General features: G+C 36.9%; 1 protein-coding gene across 3 annotated transcripts in view; it reads left to right on the top strand.

Moving 5' to 3' along the window:
* LOC114031838 (lethal(3)malignant brain tumor-like protein 4) overlaps positions 1-23,791 on the top strand; it is a 504,773-nt gene that overhangs the window by 88,163 nt on the left and 392,819 nt on the right. Inside the window, exon 1 of one of the 3 annotated variants that reach the window (XM_027846995.1) lies at positions 2,042-2,099. The exons of 1 other annotated variant lie outside the window; for it this stretch is intronic. The gene's annotated coding sequence lies outside the window, so the exon portion shown is untranslated. Of the gene's footprint in view, positions 1-2,041; positions 2,100-21,713; positions 21,733-23,791 lie in introns of those variants that run through there. One more of the 3 variants, XM_027846994.1, reaches the window with a different exon arrangement.

Raw genomic sequence — 23,791 nt, 5'->3', positions numbered from 1 at the left:
TGTTCATTCCTCTTTGTATTACACCAGATTGTCTCCCTAACAGCTTGGATTTAGGATTGGTTTCTTTTTGGGTGGCACAATCAGATGAGGCCAGGAATTGTGATTTTAACTGCCATGTGGTCACACCATACATATTCTTACCACCCCCAAAGCCACAGATCTCTGCTATAGCTTTCTCCTTTCCTGACCCCCTCTCCTCCCACTCATTGATCACTCCCCTAGCTCCTTTTTTATTGTTAGCTCTTTGCTGAAACTGAGTTCTAAAGCTTTATTGACAATGTTTTTGGCACGGGAGGAATGCAATTGGGAAATTAAATAAAATAGTAAAATTGTTACTTTCAGATTGTTTTCTTGGAATGTTACCTGGGTCCTCTCAAAAGGGAAAAAGATATGCCTAACACTTGAGAGTGGTACTATTTTATGTGGTGTTTATAAATGCTAGACTTGGAGTAAGAAGGTTTGGTTTTGGGACCTGATTCTTCCAATTCAGCTGTGTGACCAAGAGCAAGTTAAGTTTTCTGATATATACAATGAAAATGATAACTGTTTCCTGTGTCTTCATGTTCTAGGTTATTTTCAGGAAAGTACTTATTAAATTATAAGGGATTATGTAGGTGTGAACAACTTTTAGTTTCACCTACTTTTCAGTCTTTCTAAAGAGCAATGCATATATCAGAAATGTTCCATGAAGTTGACCTTTTCATACGCACTTTGTACTTTGGCATCACACAGATTTTCCTGCCTAAGCTTCATATTTTTAAGTACCTGAAGTGTAATAATAAGATTATATTTTGAACTTTGAAGCATTAAACAGGTTTAGCCTTAAGATTAATGGATAGATGAGGGATTATTTCTATTTTGTCTGGGTCATGCAAATGAAGTAGATTGTGTGTCTTAATATTGTTAGGCATGCTTAAGTAACTGATTTATCTACCAAGTGACCAAATGATAATAAAAGAACCTCCTTTTTTATTTTCCCTTTTAGTTTGACTTTAATGATTTTATGAAAAATCCTGATGGTAACAAGTGGTCTAGTAGTTGAAGGAATTTTTAATTATGTAGTATTTAAGTAAGGGCAGTTTCAAGTCAGACAATCAATACTTGAATGCTGCATTCATAATAAAAAGGGAAAAAAGCTGTCCTCCAGACCTGAGCACCTAGGAAGTATAATAAGTTCTTGGTTTGAAAAACATACTTTTCTGGAAAAGATGCAAACATTAAATGAGGCATCCAGCAGGTACAGATAGCAAGATAATACCTATTACCTAACTACTCAAGATTTTTGGTTTGCTCTATCTACACATCAACCATAGTTTCTGTGCTAAAGGTCTACATAAGAAAAATGTAGCACGTCCCCCCTAGATTATTGCAACAGGCTCCTAATTGGTCTCCTTGCCTCAAGCCTCTCCTGCTCAAGTCCATCCTGTCCACCTCTGCCAAAGTGATTTTCAGAATGCACAGACTTGACCATGTTACTTCTATTCTCAGTCATTCCAATGCTTCTCTATTGTCTCTAGGATAAAAATATGAACTGTTTAGCTTTTAAAACTTTTTATTACATGGTTTCCAGTGTATCTTTTCAGCCACGTGGGAAATTTCTTCCCATTTCTACACTCTGGTATATCCAGCCAAAGTAGCCTTTTTCTTGTTCCTTACAGGTAACACCCCATCTCCCATCTTTGTGACTTTGCGCTAGCTGTATGTACTACATGCCAGGAATCCACTTCTGCCTCACCCTACTACCTAATACAATCTCTTTCCAGATGCACCATCTTCTACATGAAGCCTTTCCTTATCTCCCCAACTGCTGGTGCTCTCCCTTCCAAATGACCTTGTATTTAATTACTTTGTATTTATTTGTACTTAGTATTTTTATCTTGACTCTGTGTATGTGTTTATATATTTTTATCTCTTTTGAATGTAAGTTCTTTGTGAGCAAATATTTTTTATTTTAAAATTTTGCTTTGTATTCTCAGTACCTAGCACAGTGCCTATCTTGTAGTAAGTGCTTAATAAATGAATGTTGATGGATTGATTGAAGAGAAGTGACATGGGAACTGATGGGATACATGATTGATGCTGGGGATGAGGAGGGGCAGGTAAGTTTAAATAGAGAAATTCGAGTTCTACAATGGGTAAAGGGAAAGGAGAGGGACACTTCTAGCTGTTTAACAAGCAAGGAGTGTTTTGTTTATATGAGGACAGTAACATGACTTCTTTTTATTTTTTTTAATAGTATTTTACTTTTTCCAATTACATGTAAAGACAAATTTTAAACATTCATTTAAAAACATTTTTGAGTCCTAAATTTTCTCCTTCCCTCCCTAAACAATTTGATTCTGGTTTCTTTCAGAAGTTTTTTTTTTTTCTTTCCTTTTTCTATGCTGTTTGCTTTTCCAGGATGTGACTTGGAAGTTCAAATGATGACTTGCCCTATGTATAAATGGCTTAGGGTCTGGAGGATTGGTGAATGTGATTCAGAGCTTGTATCACTGCTCACACAGAGGAATCTGAAGGAGAGTTATTTTTGGTCTGATTTTTTTTCTTATAAAAGAAGTCCAGATGATTCAGATGGCTTATCTTAGCAAGTAGGGCACAAAGAAAGCATCATCTGGGTGGAATTAAAAAAACAGAGGTTAATAGTATCTGTATCATGTTATAAAATACCGTCCAGAATTAGCAAGAGTTATTTTGTGCACTGTAAGTCAGTGGCAAAGGTCAAGAAATTCTGTGATGGCTGGAATTCCAACCTTCTTGCTAACTTGGTATTTGATTATAGGTTTGTTTTTTTTTCCTCAGCTCCAAAAATGGGGATAACTAACCTAATCTAGCTCGCAGATATTAGGGTTAATTAATAGAAATGTTTCACATAGAGGAAAATCACAGTGTTTAGCATTCCACTTAGCTATAATAGAATAATTTAGGTGATAGAGGGAGCTGATATTTACTTGTTTAGCATTTCCGTTTTTTAAAAACAGATTCTATAGATTGGCTTATATAAGATTGTAGTGGGAGTGTTTAAGTTATACAAGGGAAAAGATTATTTTCAAGTATGTTAGAAGCATCCCTTTGCATGTAATTGATAAGCTAATTAAGAATACTTTTGCACTATTTCCCACTAGCTGCATTCCTTTGGACTTAATTATGCTCTCAGCAATCCTGTCACCTTGCAGGATCACATAAATACTGAAAGTCGTACACCTCCTTAGTACCCTTTGCCCTGGGGCCCCTCCCCGCCTTGCCAGTTGGATAGGATGGATGCTAGAGAGCTCTTCCCAGATTCTCCATTTAAGAAGGGTGTTTGGGGCAGCCATCTCTTCATTTCCCACCTGGCTGCCTTACTTTGGACGTCATCAGTCCTTCCTCCCTTCATTTCTCCCCTCCCCCACCTTTTTCCAGTTTCTTATAATGTGTTCCTCCATTAGATTGTGAACTCTTGGAGAGCAGAGATCTCTTTTACCTTTCTTGTTATCCCCAGTGCTTAGCACAGTGCCTAACACACATTGTAGTGGTTATCATTTTCACCTAACAGGCAGAAAAAGGTCTTGGGTTCTAAACCAGCCAGAAGTATGTCTTCTTTCTGTTTTGGATCGCTAGGTGGCGCAGTGGATAGAACACAGCTTTGAATCAGGAAAACTCATCTTTCTGAGTTCAAACCCAGCCTCAGATACTTACTGGCAGTGTGACCCAGGGCAAGTCACTTAACCCTGTTTACCTCAGTTCCCTTATCTGTAAAATGATCTGGAGAAGGAAATGGCAAACCACTCCAATCTCTTTGCCAAGAAAACTCCATATGGGGTCACAGAGTTGGACGTGACTGAAATAACTTGGCAACAACAGCAAAATGGTTATTGATTGGTTATTTGCAGGTGTAGTGTGTGAGAACCCACACCAGGCCTACTGCTACCGTGGTTTTAGTTACATGCAATTATCAGTAACAAAATTCAATTTTATTTAAAATAATACTGTCATTCTTTTCACAAATTCGGGTGGACTTTCCCCTTAATTTGTGAGGTTTTGCTGTGCTGATAATCCCGCCAAAAATCTCATTTTTATTACCTTAAAAAAGTAACAGTCCCCCTTTGCCTTGATTTTTTCCCCTCCATAAAGAAAAATGGGAAGGAAGGCTGTCAGGGCTTTATGCATGCATGCGTTTTTATTTTTTAAAGAATCTCCCTGATCATGATGTTATAAAAGATATTCTGAGTGACTGAAGGGAAATGAATTATTAAACAACTCTCAGAGTACCTGCTTAGTATGTCCTATACTGATATCAGGCACCAAATATTCCTAATATTTATTGTGCCTTTTGTTTAATCACATCTGCTTAAGCTGAAGCCTTCTTGCCTCATCAGGCAGGATACTGACTCAGTGTAACAGGGATGCTTATTACAAATCATGAATAGAATGCACATGTGATTACTATCACGCAGATACACATATCCCTTTCTGCTTTAATCATCTTTCTTTGAAATATGATATTTTAGAACCACCTCATGCACAGTTAATTAGGTGGTTGTTTTGTTATTATGTTATGAGCTAGATCAGTGGCAGAAAGCCAGAATGGTTTCCTTTATTAGCACCATTTTTCAAATGTGCGTTTAGAAGAGGGAGAGGCCATGGAGCCGAATGTGTCCATTGTGAATGTGGATGGATTGCTGTCACTGGTTGTTGTCTTTTGTTTTCAGTTTAATATGTTGATCTGCTATGGTTTAATTCATTTGATTCCTTCCCAAGTTCAGAAACAGCACTTGACTGTTAATGACTTCTTTAACTAGTGAGAATTTGTATTACCTCTGGGTAATATCCTGCCTTCCTTCAGGGACAGCTTCAATTTAGTTTGACTAGAGAAAGAAAATATGTTTGACATAGTTGTCCTGTTTATGCTTTGATCTGTGAGAGGTGACAAGGCATTCCTGGAAATTGTTGCTCTTTTATGTTGCCTTTTGTGGGGGAGGAGGATTTTAAGAAAATTTTTGCCTGAGATTTTTCCCAAGGCAAGTCTGAATGTTATTTTTTTCCCCTTTAAAATATCCTTTAATACCTAATTAAAGTCAGTTTCTAGTTATCATAGAATATTTTGAGTAGGAAGGGACCTTTGAGGTCATCTAGTTCTGTCTCTTCACCAAGTTGCCTTATACATCCCTCGTATATAGTCTTCCAGTTATTGCTAATCACTGCCAATACTACTTAACATAGCACGCTTTCCTTGTTGGACAGCTCTGACTGCTGTTTGTATTTTATGGTGTAGAGGGGTATCTGCCTCCCTGTAACCTCCTACCCATTGGTCTTAAAACTTTTCTTCTCTATGAAGGAAACATCTCCATTTCCTTCAACGCTTTCTCATGTAATTTGATCTCTAGCCCCTTCACCACCCTGGTTACCCATTTTTAGACAAACTCAAGTTTGAAATGGCCATCCTAATGTGTGTGGCTTAAAGAATGGGACATGGTTTTTTGACTAGAATCTGTATTTTGACCAGAGAAAAGTGCAGGGTACTGGTTACTCCCCTTAACTTGCATTCTATTCTATTAATTTATCTTGAGTCTACGTGAAGACTTGAGACATGACACTGTAGTCAGGAAGATTAGGATTAAAGTGCTACCTCTGACATGTACAAGCTATGTGACCAACCCTGGGCAAATAACTTAATGCTTCAGTGCTCTAGGACACTCTAGTACTGGAAGTTGCAGAGAAGATGCCCACCTGCATTGGTGTAAGGTTTTCCCCACCTGGCAGCTCCCTATACTCATAAAATCACAGGTCCAGTCTCTAGCCTATATTCTTCATTTTTTTTTTTTTTTTTGGTGAGGCAATTGGGATTAAGTGACTTGCCCAGGGTCACACAACTAGTAAGTGTCAAGTATCTGAGGCCAGATTTGAACTCAGATGCCACTGACTCCAAGGCCGGAGCTCTATCCACTGTGCCACCTAGCTGCCCCTCTAGGCTATATTTTTTCACAGTCTTGGTTTACTCTGAGTTTGGAACTAAGGTAAGAACATCATATCTACACAAATGGCAATTAAGCCAGGTGCTCTCTATCGTATACTCAAAAATTGAAATTTTACACCTAGATACAAGACTTTACATTTTATCTATGTTAAATTTTGTTTGGATTTGACCTTTTGAGAAAATTTTGAATCCAGATTCTGTTTTCTAAAATATTAGATGTCTCTTTTAAGTTTATGCTATCTTTAAATCTCATAGGTATGCCTTCTCTAACTTCATAAATTAATCAATGAGTTCTTACTCTATGTTAGTCCCTGGATATACAAATACAAAGTGAAACAGTCCCTGCCCTCAACAAGCTTACAGTCTGTTGGGAGAAGAAACATGCATGTATGCACATACATATATGTACACACATATGTGTTTATATATGTACCTGCATGTACATATAAAATAGGTACCCAGCTAATACAGTGTAATTGGAGAGTGTAGTGAGGCACTAGCTGCTAGGTAGATCATGAGAGGCTTCATACAGAAAATGGTATTTTAATTGAATCTTGAAGGAAATTAGCTATCCTAAGAAGAAAAGTGAGAATGAATTACAGGTGTGATAGACAGTCCAAAAATAGGGAGATGGTAGGTGGAGTGGCTTGTATGAAGAACAGTAAGAAGGCTATGTGAGAAATGGGAAGAGTAATGTGTAATGAGGCTGTAAAGGTAGGTTGGGGTCAGGTATGAAAAGATTGGAAAAGCAGAGAGTCTGCCGGTGATAGTCACTGGAGTTCATTGAATAGGATAATGATATTAGCCAGCCTCCAATTTAGAAAAAAGTAACAGTTTGGAAACTGTGGAGGATGGTTTGGAGAGGGAGACCAGTTGGTAGGGTTTTGCAATAATTAATCCGAAGAAGGCCCAAATTATGATGACAACTGTGGGAGTGGAGAGAAATGGATGGATTTGAGATGTTGTGGACATAGAAACAGGACTTGGATGTTTGGGGGGAAGGAGTGAGGAGAAGATGAAATCAAGCAAAATTTGAGAAAGAGAGAATGCTTTCAGTTGAGAAGATCCAGGAAAAAGCAACAGGGAAGGGAGTAGAGCTTGAGCTGATAGGTGTTTTCCTTAGCTATCTTGGGATTCATTTTCCTGTTGATGATGTTTGAAGGGAGGGAACAGAGGCAGAATCTTCTCCCTGCTCTCTCATTAGCTATGACATGATCCCTGGAATCATGGAACCTCCTAAAGTCTGGTGGGGACCGTGTCTGCAATGAAATTATTCTGGAAATGATTAAGACCCAAGGCTTGGGAGACAGGCATGAAGAAGAGGGAAGAGAGTTGTGCCCAGCCCAGCCTTCTTTGTCAACAAAGTAGATACTTAATAGATGTTTGTGGAAGTGAAGTAAAGGCTGTTTTTTGACATCCTTAACATTTTACACAAGGCTTAGAAAATCATGACCTTTAGCCTCTCTGACTTGCTTATTATAATTCTGTGTTCTTTTGTATGTCATCTTTGGTTATGTGTCCTTCCTTCCAAACCTTTATTTGACCTTTGAAAATGAAGACCTCACTGCAAACTCCTTGCCGTGACTGCTGATATTTCCCCATTTTTTTCCCCGCAGTGGCATGATATGTGGATATATTGTTAGAATTTAATTTTTAAAGCCTTTTACCCATCCTCACCTGATTCCCTTTTAGATTTCCTGTCATGGAATCATACTTCTCCCTTCTCTGCATTATTTTAAACTCTAGTTTCTTGATATCTAAAGTTCATCCCTTGAGACATAGTTTCTTTCCAGGAATTTGAAGATGTGTTTTTTTTTTTCCCTCCAAAAAGTTTCTGTCATTTTCATCACTCACATGTTCGTTGTTGAGTAGAATTAAAAAGTTCCGACAGTTTCTCTCCTTGTTGCTTTGTCTCTTTCAACAATGGTGTGGGAGGCCCAAATACTGGACTTGGAGTTAGGAAAACAGAGTTCAACCTCAGACGCTCGTTAGTTGTGTAACCCTGGGTAAGTCACGTAATTGTTTTCAGCCTCAGTTTCTTCATCTATTAAATGGGGATAATAATAGCACCTATCTCAAAGGGTTGTTGTGAGGATTAAATTAGAAAACATCTGTATAGTGCCTTCCAAATCTTATAGCTCTTCTTAAATGCTAGCTATCATTATCAGCCATTGGAAGTGGAGAAGAGGTGAGTCTAATCTGAGGCAACAAATGTTTCGGTCAATCATCAAGTATATATTAGGTGCTTTGCTTATATGCCGGCACTGGGAATACGATAACAAAAAATGAAGTACTCCTTGCTTTCAAAGAGATTACATTTTTTTTTGGTGGGAAACAGCATAGGCATGTATAATTTCAGGGAAACTAGCAGGTGGGGAGAAAGAAGAGCTTTATGTAGAAAGTGATACTTGAGTTTAAGTTTGATGGAAACTAGAGATTCTGAAAGGCTGAGGTGAAAAGACAATAAATTCCAGGTATGGCAGCAGACTGTTTGAAGGAACAGTGATGGTTCGATGGAATGTTGCATGTGAGGAACAGCAAGGTCAGTTGGGCTGAAGTGTAAAGCATATGAAAGGGAATAATGTATAATAAGCTGGGAGCCTTTTTGCTTTTGTCTTTTTTCCTGGTGGCAATTTGTGAATTCTTTTTAAAAAAATTTTTTTTAATTAATTTATTTTGATTTATCAACAATCACTTCCATAAACTTTTGAGTTTGAATTTGAGTTTAAAATTTTTTTCTCCCCCTCCCTCCACCCCTCCCCAAGATAGCTTGCATTCTGACATAGGCTTTACATATACATTAAACATATTTTCACATTAGTCATGTTGTAAGAAAGAATTAGAACCAATAGGAGAAACTACAAGAAAGAGGAAACAAAGCAAAACAGAAGAAAAAAATAGCAAATAGTATGCTTCAATCTGCATTCAAACTTCTTAGTTCTCTGGATGTGGATAGCATTTCCCGTCATGAGACTTTTGGAGATGTCTTAGATCCTTGCATTGCAGAGAAGGGCTAAGTCTATCACCGTTAGTCATTGCACAATGTGGCTATTACTGTGTACCGTGAATTCTTTCAATTGGGAATTTCATTGTCCATGTTTAGAAGTTTGGGCAGTTTATTTATGGTGTTAATGCTTTCTGTCCCTTTGTGTTCTTTTGGGAGCCCTGTGATCTTTTGGTTTGCTCTGCACACATCCTGTCCTCGAGTTCCATATGTTTTGCTTGCATAATGAGCATATTCTCTTTTAATGTAATTGTTTTTTTGCATTTCATCTTTTAGGTTGTCCTTCACTTTTTTTTTTTTGTTTTGTTTTTTTCTTTTCGGTGAAGCAATTGGGGTTAAGTGACTTGCCCAGGGTCACACATCTAGTAAGTGTCATGTGTCTAAGACTGGATTTGAACTCAGGTCTTCCTGACTCTGAGGCCAGAGCTTTATCCACTGCGCCACCTAGCTGCCCCTGTCTTTCACTTCTGTGTACAGTATTTACATTCCTAATCTATTCTCTCTTGTTTCTTTGGTGAGGCTTGCCATTGCAGATTCAAGTTTTTCTCTTCTACTCATTATTTTTGCTGTTCAGGACATAAATTCTGTTCTCATAATTCTCATTTCTCTTTTAAATCATTCAGGAACAGTGTGTTGTGTTTCTATGTCCTTGAATTCGACAGGGTCCTCTGTCTCAAGTGTTGGGACATTATCCTTCTATTCTGCAATAATTATTCATAGATGCCTGAACTCATTTACTATGTTTAAAGGACATAGATCCTTCTGATATTATTCTTTTTCCTGTTGATTTGTCTGTTTATGTTCAAGGTCTATGAGTTTTCTTCTTCTTGAAATCTTTGGTACTCTCCATCTTTTCCCCCATTATTTTCCTTATCACTCACTTTCTGACTCCCTCCCCATTGATTATGGTTTCCTTGGGGGCTGGATCTCAAAGCATCTGAGCCTTCTTCCATACTGGGGAATTCATAGAGACCAGCCTTGGTCTCTGCTCTAACTCACATTTGGGTGGTCAGAACAGCTGAATGTTGTGCTCTTTTTAGGTTTGTTGGAGTACTGCATAGCGTCCCACATGCACTGTGTCCTTTTCTGGTTGTCTGTCCCACTGTCTCTGTTCCTCAGTTCTGAAGCCTGGCACAGGCAATTCAGAACCTGCTCTCCCTAACACCAGCAGTTCAGAGTTGTGCAAGCTCTAGTGCTTCTGGGTTGCAGCCCCCAGCAGGTTTTTGCTCCTTAAAGGCTCTGGCCAACCTGGCCGTTGAGGCCCAAGTTCTAGGGCTCTTTGGTACTGGAAAAAGGGAGGAGGTATAGGGGTGCCATAGGGGTGGGTGACATAAGCCTGTGTTGTGTCCTTGGGTCTACTAAGAGCAGCCTTGTTGCCCGTGGTGTGGGAGGTGGGAGAGGGGTGCTAAGTGACTTAGAGTTAGTAAGCATCAGTTTCAGGGTTTGTTTGTTTTTTGTTTGTTTGTTTTCGTTTTTAAATCTTCTTTTGGATTCTGAGTAACCTAGACCATGGAGATGTCTGAAGTTGCTTTATCTTTGGTGTATAATTTCTGTTTTGGAGAGGTTGTGGGGATTTTTGCCTTTGTGACCCAGAAAACCCTATAATAAACCTGGAAAGGTAGGATAGAGCTAAGTTATGAAGAGCTTTAAATGCCAAATAGAGAAGTTTTGGGTTTGATGCTTAGGGATAATAATGAATCATAGCAGTTTATCAGGTAGATTTGTGACCCGGTCAAGCCTGTGCCTTAGGAAAATCATCTTGGCAGCTGTGTGGAGGATGTTTTCGAGTAGGGAGAGACTTAAAACTTTTTTTTTTAATGGCAACAAACTTCCTTTATAATTGTCTCTTAAATGTGGTTTTATATTAACTTGTCTTTTTAAGTAGGTCCAATTTTCTAATCTTTTTAAGTAAAATAATGAAGATTCCTTGTTAAGACTTGACTCAAGAAGAAACTTGTTTTATTTTAGTTTCATTGTATATCTTCCTGAAAAATACCCATTCTTTGCTGAGAATAGATTATTCCAACCAAGTGATTTCGTGTTTGGAATGTTATTAATTTAATGGACTAAATGTAGGGACTAAGTATTTTTGTTCCAAAAGTGTTTTTGCATAGGAAATGAAATACAGGGAAATAAGTGTCAGCAAAACAAAATATAGGGAAATAAGTGTCAGCAAAACAAGTTGTGATGTTAATAGGTCAGGCTATATAAACTAACAGTATCACCACTCCGATGCTTTTTGGGGAGATTTCTGGCTGAGTGTCTTCAGAGCAAGAGGTTTTGTTATGAGTCGATGCTCCTCATTTGGTTATAAGACCACAATCCAAGTCTCTTCATAGGTCACAGTTAAGATTGAGCAATTTAAAACTAATTACTGTCTTTTGTTTTTATACCACCTGTATTTCCCACCTACATTTCCCACTGTATTCCTTCCCCCATTCCATTTCAGAAAATCATCCCTTAAATGAAAGAATAACAAAAGATGAAAAAAAGTTTGGCAGAATCTACCAACATATTGATAAAGGGTGATATTCCTTATATGTAGTGTTCCATGATTCCTCACCTCTATAAAGAAACAAATAGGCATATATTCTCATTTCTCTTCTTTGGGACAAAGCTTGACTATTATAATTTTTTTTAATTTTTTAAAATTTTTATTTTTTTGGTTTTGTTTTTTGATTTTTTGTTTTTTTTATTGACTATTATAATTTTGTAGCAGTCAGTTTTTATTATTTGGTGGTGGTTGTCATTGTGTATAATGTTTGCCTTGCTCTGTTTACTTCACTTTGCATCAGTTAATGCTTTTAAGTATTTCGTATCTGCATTGTTTCTTACAGCACAGTACTATTTTATTAATTCATATGCTCCTGCATTAGATTGTAAACTCCTTGAGGGCAGGGACTGTCTTTTGCCACTTTTTGTGTACCCGGTGCTTAGTACAGTGCCTGGTATGTGGTAGGGGCTTAATAAATGTTTTGATTGATTGATGTCAGATTTTTTTTTTTATCCATTTCACAGTCAATGAAAAGTTTCTACTTTGCTTCTCATTTTTAAATGCTACCATAAATATTTGGGTGTATTTGGGGCCTTTCTGTATTGTCATTGCCCTCTTTGGGGGATGGTGGAGTCACTAGAACAAAATGTATGGTTGTCTTTGCTACTATTTACACGTAATTCCAAATTGCTTTTCCAGAATGTTGAAACCAAATAATTATTCATCAGTCTGCTTATTTTTCCACAACACTTCCAATTTCAGTCTTTTGTCATCTTTGTCAATTTGCTAGGTATGAAGTTACATGTCAGGGTTGTTGGTTGTGCATTTCTCTTATTAATGATTTGGAGCATATAGTTGTTAACAATTTCATATGGCTGTTAATAATTCACAATTCTTTTGAGAATTGTTTTTTTCCTATCCTTTGACCATTTCTTTGTTGGGGAATGACTTTTGATTTTACATATTTCTGTTACTTGTCTCTAGTGCTTATGTAGCAGACCTTTAATGGAGATTTTGATAAAGGATTTTTTCTAATTGTCCTCTTCCCTCCTTATCCTAGCTCCATTAATTTTGTCAGATGATTAATTGATTTGATCAATTTGATTTTATAGCATGAAAATTAACTATTTTCTATTGTAATTCACTGTATTCCTTACTTGCTTAAGAATTCATTCCCTTGCCATAGCTGGTATATGATCTGCTTCTGATGAATAGGAACATTAAAGATACGTATCTTTTTTTTTTTTTTTTTGGTAATACATAGAACCTTTACAAAAAGAGATGCAAAAGAATTGCAAATAAATGTAAAAAAGCAGCAATAGACTACAATACTTTAAAAATAGTATTCATTCTGAGAGTACAATGAGAAGACTCATGTCTAAATTGGATTTACTAATGAAATCCTAAGCAGTTAATCGAGTCAAAGAACAAATCATAAAAATAATAATGTCGTGAAAGACAATGATCATAATGAGACAGTATGCTAAAATTTCTGGTATGTAGCTAAAGCAGTCCTCCGAGGAAAATCTTATATCCCTAAGATATACCTTGATGAAATATAAAAATAAGGAATTAATGAGCTGTATCTGCAATTAAAAATAGACCCACACATAAACCCCAAATAAGCACAAAAGAGGAAATCTTTAAAATTACAGGAAAAATAGGTAAATTGGAAACCAGAATGATTATAAATTAGTAAGTCTACAACCAGGTCTTTTGAAGAGACCAACTAAATTTACTAATTTACCAACTAAACTTTAGCTAACCTTATTAAAAAGAAGAAAGGAGAAAATAAAATTGATTAAACAAAAATTATCCAAGTAAAATCACAACAGACAAAAAAATAGAAAGAATTATCAGAACTTGTTTACCCAGTTTATGTGCCAACAAAACTGAGAATTCAAAAGAAATAGAGGTTTCCCTACAAAAATGGAAAGGTTCAAAGAACAAAACAGCAAGTAGAGACCTTAAGTAATTTAATCTTAGAAAAGAAAATGGAACAAACCATAAAGGAACTACCAAAAATGAGGAGGGGAACCCTTTGATCCAGATCAAATTGTAGGATAATTCTGTCAAACTTTTTTTTTTTTGGTTGGGCAGTGGGGTTAAGTGACTTGCCCAGGGTCACACAGCTAGTGATATGTGCCTGAGGCCAGATTTGAACTCAGGTTCTCCTGAATCCAGGGCCGGAGCTCTATCCACTACACCACCTAGCTGCCCCCAAACTTTTATTTATTTATTGATTCATCTATTCATTTATTTATTTATATTTTTATTTTCTTTTATTTTGGCTAGGCAATGGGGTTAAGTGACTTGCCCAGGGTCACGCAGCTAGTAAGTATTATGTGTATGAAGCCGGATTTGAACCCAGGTCCTCCTGAATCCAGGGCTAGTGCTCCATCCACTGCATCACCCAGCTGCCCCCCCCCAAACTTTTAAAGAATAGTTCAAACATACACTCTACAAATTATCTTAAAAACTACAACCCAAAGCAATCTATTAAACTCATGTCATGAGACAAATATAGCCCTGATACTTAAACTGGGGAAGGGTAAAGCAAAGAAAGACTATTCTAAACCAATATCATTAATGAATAGCAATTCAAAAATGTTGAATAAAATCCTTGCAGAAGGCTGCACCAATTTATAAAAAAAAAATTTGCTTTGATGTAGCTGATGGAATTGGATTTATAGTCTAGATGAAAGAATGGTTCAACATTTAAAAAGCAGTTAACATAATTGATAAGCATATTAAAAACAAAACCATCTTAAACCACATGATTATATCAATAGAAGGAAAAAGAAAACTTTACAAAATCCTATGCTTACTTATGCTAAAATCTCCACAAGGTGTAGGCATAGATGAATCTTTTAAAAATATGATAAAAAAATTTATCTCAAACCAAAAGCTAGTATTAGAAACTTTGCTTTAAATACAGGAGTAAAGCAAAGATTCCTCCTTTCTTTCCTGTTATTTGACATGGGCATGGCCATAAGACGAGAGAAATGAAAAGTGTAATAATAGACAAAGAGGAGATAAATCTACCTGTGTTGATTACGTGAGGTTTTACTTAGAACATCCTTGAGAATTAGCGAAGAAACCAATTGAGACAATAATTTGAGTAAAGTTCAGGCTACAAAATAAATCTACAAAAGTCAACAGAATTTATATGTAGCAATAACAAAACCCAGCAGAAAATATTAGAAATAGAAATCTCATTCAATGTAATTACAAAGTGCAGAAAATATCTGGAGTCAGTTTACCGAAACATGTTAAACACCTATATATCTAGTAACAAAATGTCCCTTAGAGAAATAAAAAACTCCATAAATAATTGGAGAAATGCTTACTTGCTCATGGCTAGGCAGTGTCAATACAATAAAAACAACAATACTACTGAAATTAATTTAATGATTTAATGCTATACTAAATAACCTACCAAAAAAGATACTTTGGAAAGTTAGAGAAAATAATAAAATTAATTTGGAGAACAAAAGATCTAGAATATCAAGGGGAACATTTGGGGGGGGGAGTAGGAATGAAGGGGAAATAACAATTCTATATCATATATATGATACATATGTGATGTATCATATATATAATATCAAATTATTTTATAAAATGATAATGATCAAAACTAGTTCTGTTTAAAGAAATAGAAAAGCAGATTAGAACAAGGAAGCGTTAGAAATAATTGAATGCAATAGCCTTGTGTTCAACAAATCTCCCAAAATAATTTACCTGGGAAAAAAATCTGCTATTTGGCAAGAAATTAGGTTTAGATAAACAGTAAACTACTTTTATACTTTATAAATTTTATAATAAATATTATTTCTACATATGATATATATATAATACATTTTATGTTTTGTGCTTTTTGTATTTTTAAAATATAGTTACGATGCTTATGAATTAATTATTATTTATATTTTGTTATGGCTGAAAGAGCTCTGGAAGAAGATGGTTACTAATTTTATAATTATAGGCAAATCATTAAACTTCTCTAGGCCTAAGTTTCTTCACCTGTAAAGTAGGGATAACACTGTTTATTTTAGTTACCTCACAGGCTTGTTATAAAGAAAAAGACTTTGTAAACTGATACATTCATATCAGTTATTTTATAAACTATGGAAAGGTCCTATATGAGGTAAAATAGGAAAGAATGTAACATATAGATATAGCAGATGCTTTGTTCAGCTTAGGGATGGAGCTTTTCTTTCTTTCTTTCTTTCTGTAAAAAAGAAAGTATTCTTAGCTTGAATTTATTGCTCTCTCAGAAATCCCATTGAAGCCTCCAGCCATGCTGGTCCTCAGAAAGACCCTAAAGCTTTTGTCTGCATTTACTGAGTGCTCCTGAAAGCTCTAGGCATCTAGGTATGAGTCTGAGTCTTAGTTGTTAACAGTCTTTAATCTCTTCTTTGATGCTACTTGAGCCTTTACTGTCTAAGCACGACTGGCCATACCACAGCAGTCGGAGTCAAGCATCTCCTGTATTTTTTCTTCTCTGTGTGTTTGTTCTCTGTTAGACTCCCGCAGCAAGTGTCCTTTAAATCTGTAATGGGTCCAGACGTCTACTTTTGGTATCTGCCTTCTTGTCCCTCCCAGCCTTCCTGTCCTCATTTAATGATTGACATTTTTAAACTGTAATGGGGAGTTATTCCTCCACCTTGGGTTGGCCCTCTTGACCCTCTGAGTAGCCTTATTGGCCTCCTGCGCGTAGAGATTCACATTATTACAGAATTTTAGAGTTGGAGGAGACTTCAGGGACTACCTAGTCTCACCCGTTACTGAAACAGGTCTCTTCTACCATATTACTTGATAAATGTTTATCTAAAAGTGGTTATTCAGTCTCTGCTTGGAGACTTTTCGAGAAGGGAGGACCTTCAATGCAGCCTGGTCTTCTTTTGGAAAGTTCTAAAAAGTTGTACTTTATGCTAGGTTTTAATTTGTCTTGCATATTCCACCAGTTCTTCCTGATTCTATTCTAGGGCCCAACAGAACAAGTCCATCCCTCTACCACACAATGGTCCTTTGAATGCTTGAGCACATTATTTACACCTTTGAGTCTTATCCTCTCCAGGTTAAACATCTTAAGTTCTTTCAAATGGTCCTCATATGGCAAGATCTTAAGGGATTGCATTATCCTGGTTCCTGTCCTCTGGATGTTCTTTAGTTTATTAATTATCACCAGCCTGATCTGGGGTCATCTCCAGTCATCCTGGTGTATGTCTTGCCACTGGACTCAGATGACCCTGGAGGAGAGAGTGAGGCTGATGACTTTCCATAGCTCTGGTTCACTGAAATCCAGTTCACTTGCAAGTCAAGATATCACCCTCCTGATGTCATCAGTCCTCTTCGAGAATAAAAGACAAACAACAAAACAATAATCACCACCCTATTGCTGGAAGCTTTGCTTCTTAAAGCAGCCCTAGATCCCGTGGCTGTCATATCGTACTATTGACGCATTGGAGCTTGAAGTGCTCTAAAAAAGCCCCAAGATCTTTGTCAGACAAACTCATTTGTTCATGTCTCTGCAGCCTTTTACAAGTGAAGTTGATTTTTTGAACCCAAATATGAGACTTTTTCACTTTCCCTGTTAAATTCCGCATTATAAGATTTAGACCAGTGTTACAGCCTAGCCTTTCAAGATTTGTTGGATCCTGACTCCATCCGCTAGCATGTTAGCTCCCCCTCCTTCTTCTCCTCTTCCTCGTTTATATAGCACTTTAAGATGTACTGGCAGTTTTGCTCTAGTGGTCATATAAGTTCCTAGAAAGCATCTTGCTATGCAAAAATCACATGGTAGAAATCATAGAGTTTATGGGGGAGGGGGTTAGGAACCAAAGACTTAAAAATGTCATCAGTGACACATAAAAAAAAGATAGTAACCTAATTAAAAATAATAGTACAGTTTCTATCGGAGCCCCAGAGATTTGGGCAAATTGGGCCTAGCGACCATGATAGAAGGGGATAGGAGTGAGGGTGTAGTACAAACCAGCTCTTCCCTCACAGCTCCTGCAGTTATACAGTAAATATGGTACTTTACTTTGACAAAGACCTGAAAGTTGGCTTGTGTATTGCGGGGGTGGATGTCCCAAGGGTCATAGCTTATGAGTTGTCACGAAGTGGGTAGTTTCCTGAGTTTTTTCATTTCTTGTGGAACAAATCGGACAGAGGCAAACTCAAAATTTCAGTTATGCTCAGAATGTTCCCTAGTTATCAAATGGGTTGGAACAAATTCATGTTTTTGAAATACTTTGTAGCAAAACTATGCACTATCTTTCACAATAACCCTATGATAGATGCTGTTCTCTATGGAGTTTAAAGATACTTTCTATGTTTTTGTCCAGCTGAAGTCAAGATTACTCTTCTTGACGCCAGGCCTGGTGCTCTGTCGTGCCATCCAGCTTTCAATTGGCCATGTCCAAAAACTTTATTTCATTTTATATCTTGAGTTCTTTACGTCATTAGCAGGGGATGGGTAGCATGCTTCATCATTGGTTGTCTGGGATTTGTGATGGTTATTGCATTGATCAGAGTTTTTATAACTTTCAAAGTAATTTGTCTTTACAGTGATGTTTGTTCTTGTGTAAGTTATTTTTATGTTATTGCTCATTTCACTTTGCATTATTTCTTATGACTCTTCCCAGATTTCTCTTTAACCATCCCATTTATCATTTCTTAACAGCACAATAAGTTTATGTACTATAATCTATTCAAAGATTGCCCAGTTGATGGGAACCCTCTTATTTTCCAGTTCTTTGCCATCATAAAAGAGCTGCTATAAATATTTTTGTTCATCTGAGTCATTTTCTTCTTCCTTTGATTTAAAGTCATGCTATCATTGGGTCAGTGGTATACGTAGTTTGATAAATTTCTGGACATAGTTCCAAATTGCTTTCCAAACATCTGGGCCAATTCATAACTCCACCAGAAGTGAATCAATGTATCTCATTTCCTGAAGCAGTTAGTCCAAAAAAACTCTCCAAAACAGCAAAAAGGGGGGACAGCTGGGTCATGCAGTGGAGAGAGCACTGGTCCTGGAGTCAGGAGGACCTGAGTTTGAATGTGAACTCAGACACTTGGTAGCTGTGTGACCTTGGACAAGTCATTTAACCTCTGATTGCCCCCCCCCAAAAAGAAAAAGCAAGCATTTATTAAGTGCCTACTGTGCTAAGCTTTGGGGAAATAAAAAAAGATGGCCTTAAGGAGTTCCCAGTCTAATGGGGAAGACAGCATGCAAGCAGCTATGTACAAGCAAGCTACATACAGCACAAATAGGAAATAATCAATGGAGGGAAGGTAGTAGAATTAAGAATTGGGAAAGGCTCATTGTAGAAGGTGGGGTTTTAGTTAGGACTTGAAGGAAACTAGGAGGTAGGGATAAGGAGGAAGAACATTCCAGGCATGGGGGGCAATCACTGAAAATGCCCAGAGCCTTTGAGATGAAACATCTCCAAAATTTGTGATTTTCCTCTCTCTCTCTCTCTCTTTTTTTTTTTTTGGTGATCTTTGCCATTCTGATGAGTATGAAGTGGAACTTTGTAAATACTTAATTTGTGTTTCTATACTTATTAGTCATTTGGAGCTTGTTTTTCGTATGATTACTGATAGCTTAGATTTCTTCCTTTGACAATGGTCTGTTCATTGCGTTTGATCATTTATCATTTGTAAGAATGGTTCTCACTCTTACAGATTTCACTCAATTTCTTATATATATTGAACACGAGCCCTTTATAATCCTCTTTGAATTTAGTGAGACTAGTCCTGAGACAAGAGGCACACACGATCCATCTATCCCTGGGCCCATACTTGAAAACTCTCCAGCTCCTGAAGACCTTGGCTGAGCTTACAGCCCACTGTGAGAGCCTTGAAGTTTGCAGGGCCTCCTCCCCACCACATTGAGGCACTGGAGGGAGGGGAGAGGAGGCTGCAAATGGATTCACTGATCAAGGCCCTTAATCAGGATGTTACACGGTGAAATGTTCCTCTGACCTGTCTGTGAACCCTGCAGGCTGTTCTGTAAGTAGACCTGCTTTCTTTTTTAGCCGTCTGCTAGCTGGGTGTCCGGTAGTTATGGAAGGATCAGGGGCTGCCTCTGAAATCGCTTCCCTGTTTCTGCACCAGGTAAGAAGGGGCTGCTTGGAGGCCAAGCAGGTCCGGAGGACCTGGTCCAGCTTCTCGTCTGTTACACCTGAAAAGCCATGGGGCTCAATCGGAGTTACATGACAACAAGTACAACTTGGACCAGAGCCTGGGTTTCTGGCCTCCCAGAGTAGGGCTTTGTTTTTCATTTTGGGCTCCCTCACCCCCACCCCTATCCCTTATTGATTAGGTTTCCTTGACTATTTTTCCCATATTGGAAGGGTTATTGAGCGTGAAATTGGAGCATGAAGTTCCCTGTGTCCAATTCCTTTTTTTCTTCCAAATTTATTATTTATTTTTAATATTAATTCAAGTTCTTCTTGAGTTGTGAATTTTCTTCCTCCGCCCTTCTGCCACCCATTGAGAAGGCAAGTAATAAGATATCAATTATACATGTGAAATCAGGCAAAACATGTTTCTATACTAGCCATGTTGCCCAGAAAAGACAAGAAAAATAAAGTGAAAAAATCACACTTCATTCTACACTCAGAGTCTCTCAGTTTTCTCTCTGGAAGTAGATAGCATTTTTCATCCTTGTGTCTAGTTCCTCAACCATTTGTTTCTGTCTGTTCCCCTTCATCTCTGTGTTGCTCACAGAGTTTAATAATTCTTTCACAAGTCTTCCAACCTCTTCAAAGTTGTCAGTTAAGTTTCTTGCTGACAGAAATGGTTTCAAATATTTTTTTCAGAAACAAAACATTAAAAAAAGGACACTTTTCTTGAACAAATAACGAGTGAATGGTTTTCTTTGTAAATGGTACCCAAGAAGAATTCGTGTTAAGTGAAAATAAATTTTAAAGCGACATTTTCCCTTAGATAAACTTCAATGTAAGAGGCTATGTAGCACAATAAGTAGAACATCGACCCCTGAGTCAGGAAGCCCCAGGTTCAGAAGCCTTCCTTGGACATATCCTGAGCCTGTGACCATCCCTGGATAGTCGCTTAGCTTTTCAGGGCAACTCTCATAGGTTGTAATTTGCCACATGGTTGTTCATCCTCACTGAGAGTTCCCTATGCCAGTGAACACAGGTCTAGTGTAAAAATTAAAAAAAAAGAAAGAAAGAAAGAAAGAAACTTCATTGACATTTTTCCGAAGCCTATGGATAATCAAGCATAGCTCTTTGGAGATATTTAGATTTGGATTTATTTTTCATGATTTCTGTCATAGCCTTTTGTCATCAGCTTGATTTGAAAATTTATATTGAACAAGATGGGAGAGAAATAGATTCAAATACTTACATACACACACACACACACATGGAATTTCTGCAATATTTGTGAATACTTCTCTTAGAAATAATGACATTTGATTTTTATTACCTGTGAATTCATAGGTTTTGTTACATTTTTTGGTTGTAGTAATTCAAGGTAAATATCTTTTAAAAAAACCCTCTTTTTGACTAACACTGTCATTTCTTGGAAAATATGGACCTCTTACTTTTTTTTTCCTTTCCATCTTTCCTTTGCGCATTCTCTTGTCCCCTTCTTGAATGTTTTCTCTCCCCATTTACTTCTAAGCAGTTCTCCTTTATCTAAATTTGGACCAGCTTGAAGGTCTAGCTCAGATTCCACGTCTTGTCAGGAGCCTCTTCTGAACTGATCTCTTCATTATTTGTGCACCTGTTGTACTTGGTTAGCGCCAAACAATTTATCCTTCCATTGTTTCCTAGTTATTTCTTTTTTAAATTTTTTTTGGCTAGGTAGAGGGGTTAAGTGACTTGCCCAGGGTCACACAGCTAGTAAGTGTTATGTGTCTGAGGCCACATTTGAACTCAGGTTCTCCTGAATCCAGGGCAGGTGCTCTATCCACTGTGCCATGGCTACATTGGTGCTCAGTCAATACTTGATAATGCTTAAGAAGTGATAACATTAATTATTTCAAGTTCTAACCATGCTTATAACATTTGAAAAAGGCATTTCCATCCTGTTACTTTTCTTCTTTAAAACTATATTTAATGTTTTATTGATGCCTTTTAACAAAATCAGTCATTTCTCACTGTTCCCTCTCCTGAATCTTCTCTTTTAAGAAGAAAAATAGTCAATCAGAGCTGACCTTCAAAATGCCTGTGTCTGATTCATATGTCACATTCTTTTCCTGTAGCCTTTACCTGCAGCAAGGAAATTCAGTTAAATTCCGTGAGTACTCATTAGATTCCTTTTTTGTAAAAGACACTATGCTATACATTGAACATACAAGATAAAATAGTCCTTGATCCCCAGGAACTTAGGTCCTCATATTTATCATCTGTTTCTCTTAGCACAAGATTGGACATTGCAGTTTTTTGAAATTTAATGCTGTTTTCATTCATGTTATTATGGTTATTGTACATTTTGTTCTCCTGGCTTTGCTTTCCTAATTTTGCATCAGTTCCTATGAGTTTTAAATTTTTCAGAATTGCTCATATTCATAATTTCTTGTGGTACAAAATAAATCCCATTTACACAAATTAACATTTATGTAACACTTTGTTTAGCCATTCTGCCATCAATGGTGGATACCTAATTTGTTTCTGTTTTTTGCTACTGCAAAAATTCTGCTCTACGTGTTTTGGTGTATATGAGACCTTTCTTTCTTTTTGTCATTAGTAGCATCTCTGGGACAATGGGTATAAATGGTTTTGTGGTTTTTCTTGCATAATTCTAAATTGTTTTCCAGAATGGTTGGACTAACTCATGGCTTTACCAATAGTGTGTTAGTGTATTCATTATCCCAAAGCTCCTCCAGCTTTATAATAATTATTTCATTTGATCTTCCCAACAACCCTGGGAAGTAGGTGCTATTATCACCATTTTACAGTTGAGGCATACACATGCATAGACTCAACTGCACATATATATAACTATGCATATATAAGCATTTTAGATTTATCATCTGTGTATACAAGTATGCATGTATATACATGCATAAAATCATGTACTCAGCTATGCATATATATATGCATATCCGTTCCTCAGTAGAATCCACTTTCTGACATATCATTTTCACATATTGTATTTTTAAAAAAATAATTGAGCTATGTAGCCTTTCTAAACTCGCCCAAATATTTATTAAATTCATTAGCTTCCCATTCCCAGGTTTACTCAACTACACATATATAAGTATATGCATGTATATAATCATGTACTCAGCTATACATACTTATACATATGGAATTGAGTAAATCTAGGAATGATAAGCTAGTAAGTTTAAAAAAGTATTTAGGTTTAGATTTTAACAAGTTCTTAGGTGAGTTTAGAGGGGCTCCATAGTTCAGTTATTTTTTTAAAAAATTACGGTATATATGAAAGGGATCTATCTATATTACAAAGTGGCTCCTGCTGAGAAATTGATAGAATAGAATCAAGAGGAATTGTCTAGGGGTAAAATGGATATTCATTTGAAAAATATAGATTCAGTTTGTGGGAAGATAAAAAAATGTGGCTCCAGAGAAGCAAGATATAATTATTTTGACCTGTGACTCTCTTGTACCATTGGGTTAGATTTGAAGCTGGAGGAAAAGAAATCCAGCCAGCTGCATAACATGGGGAATTTTAAAGATCAATAAGAGAAACAAGAGAAAAATGAAAAAACAAACTTTCAAGTAACAATTCATACTTTCTAGGAGAGCCACAGGGCATAGATTGCTATTGTAAAGGAGCATATATATGTATTATTTTTAGCTTGCAAAAGCCTTACTGATTTTAGAACAGTCAAGGAAGCTGTAATACCCGCATGATTAGTGTGTTGTGATACATGGTATTTTTTGTCCCTGAAAGTGCCATTGATTTCTGAGAGCCTTGACACTTTTAGATACAGATTTTGAACCCAGTAAACAAGGGATCAGAGTGACAGAGACAATCCTTTTGTGGTGGCAGTGAGAGATGGTCTTAGGCCATTTTCCCTGTGATATCATGTGGGCCATAAAGTAAGAACCCACTTCTTAAATCCTGTCATCTGCTTTTTACAAAGAACTGAATATGGTTCTGGCTGAAGGTTACCCTCAACATTTACTAAGCTATGTGATATATGAGTCACTTGACATCTTCAACTTCCTTATCTGTATAATGGGGATAAAATATTCATAGTAGCTACCTCACAAAATTGTTATGTTCATATAAGGAACATTTGAAGTGCATGGACAGTGACTCTTATTAGACTGTAAACTTTCTGAGGGCAGGGACTTATCCAGACTTTGTATCTGTCCTAGTACTCTCC

This window comes from Vombatus ursinus, unplaced genomic scaffold (genome assembly GCF_900497805.2).
Source record: "Vombatus ursinus unplaced genomic scaffold, bare-nosed wombat genome assembly UNPS02015255.1, whole genome shotgun sequence".
NCBI classification, from domain to species: domain Eukaryota; kingdom Metazoa; phylum Chordata; class Mammalia; order Diprotodontia; family Vombatidae; genus Vombatus; species Vombatus ursinus.
Note: the sequence above shows the minus strand (reverse complement) of the source record. Positions and strands in the feature narration are given on the sequence as shown.